This window comes from Sinocyclocheilus grahami, unplaced genomic scaffold, assembly GCF_001515645.1.
Source record: "Sinocyclocheilus grahami isolate Dianchi unplaced genomic scaffold, SAMN03320097.WGS_v1.1 scaffold5.1, whole genome shotgun sequence".
NCBI lineage: Eukaryota > Metazoa > Chordata > Actinopteri > Cypriniformes > Cyprinidae > Sinocyclocheilus > Sinocyclocheilus grahami.
This window is the reverse complement of record NW_015505184.1, coordinates 2,325,597-2,327,032: the sequence shown is the minus strand read 5'-3', so window position 1 is coordinate 2,327,032 and position 1,436 is coordinate 2,325,597. Positions and strand designations below refer to the sequence as shown.

Genomic DNA, 1,436 nt, shown 5'->3' with positions numbered 1-1,436 from the left:
TTGGGTGCTGTCATTTACTCGAGAGTCACTGGGTCATGTGATCAAATTTCACTCCATTTATTGGTCAAAGGCACGTGTCTAGGATACCGGACTGCGACGTCACCCGGGGGACTCGTATTAAAAATAAGAACAAAAATCCGTAGTGAAAGTATTCTAGAGCCAGTTTGCGTTTCCTTATTTACTAGAGCAGGTCTACTGCTTTGATACTGCACAGATTCAATTTGCCTGTATGTTTTACAAAGTAGATATAAAGACAATTGCAAGGGGCACACTGTGGAATTAATTTCTAAAACTATGTTTTTTCTTTTTACGCACACAAGGCGGTTTCGTCGTATTTAACCGACAAAAGAATCAGAAAAAAGGATTTGTCCTTTTTCCTGTTTGTTTCTCTTCGCAGTGAAACTAAGAAATAAGGAAAATATACCACAAAAACTGGAACACAAACATACGTGTGTGTGCGAGAGAGAAAGGGGTTAAAAAGAACATTTGGAGAGTTTCACTATGGAAGAAAATGATCGTAGCAACAGAGATGTGGAGCGCCAGGATTCGGGCGATGAGTCCAATAGGGCTATTCTACCCCTGTTGCAGGCTCCTGGAAACCTACTCCCTCACAGAATCACCAACTTTTACATCGACAACATTTTGAGACCAGACTTTGGTCGCAGGAAAGAAGGAACCAGGCGCGACGAAATTAATATAGTAGAAAGAGAGAACCGCTGTCCATCGGCTCCCGGATCAGGGCAGGTAGGAGCTCCAGTGTCAGGGGAAGGAACCTCGAGCCCTCACCCAGTGAGCGCGTCTAAAAAAACTGATATTACCGCGGACGCACCTCTGAAACCCCGCGCAGAGACTGGAGATCAAAGTTTAAGCTCAGATTCGGATTGCTCGCAAAGTAACGCTGCGCAGACGAAACAACCAATGCTTTGGCCGGCTTGGGTATATTGCACAAGATATTCAGACAGACCTTCATCAGGTAAGAATTGATTTTCTCTTCAAAGTTCAATTTATGTACTCAAATATTACCTGTTGTAAAAGCGCGCTTGTGTTTTGACTCGAATGTGAGCAAATAAATCACCAAACTACAGAAATGTGTCGATGGAAAGGGGGCACGAAAACGAAGAATAATGTTCTTCATGAATGTGAAACGGCCCGCCAAGAGTCAGGGAGTTTTCTTTTATGGAGTCTATCCTCTTACATTAAAAGGAATAACTACGAAGATTTTATTATTATTAATTTCAATCTAATATTTACAAATATTTTAAATATATAAAATAGGCTACTGCTGCTGTATGATAGGCTACATGTGTAGAATTATTAATAGGCCTAATCGTTTTCATTGTTGTTTTTAATATTATTTTGACCATAATAATAATCAGAATTATGATTATTATTATATATTATTTTACAGGCGTAGTAGCTTATTATGTAATCAGTAG

The 1,436-nt window shown here is 39.8% G+C and overlaps 1 pseudogene; it reads left to right on the top strand.

Annotated features, from left to right (window-relative positions):
- The first annotated feature begins 448 nt into the window (after window positions 1-448).
- On the top strand, window positions 449-984 carry LOC107585946 (homeobox protein engrailed-2b pseudogene; annotated as a pseudogene).
- The last annotated feature ends 452 nt before the right edge of the window (window positions 985-1,436 follow it).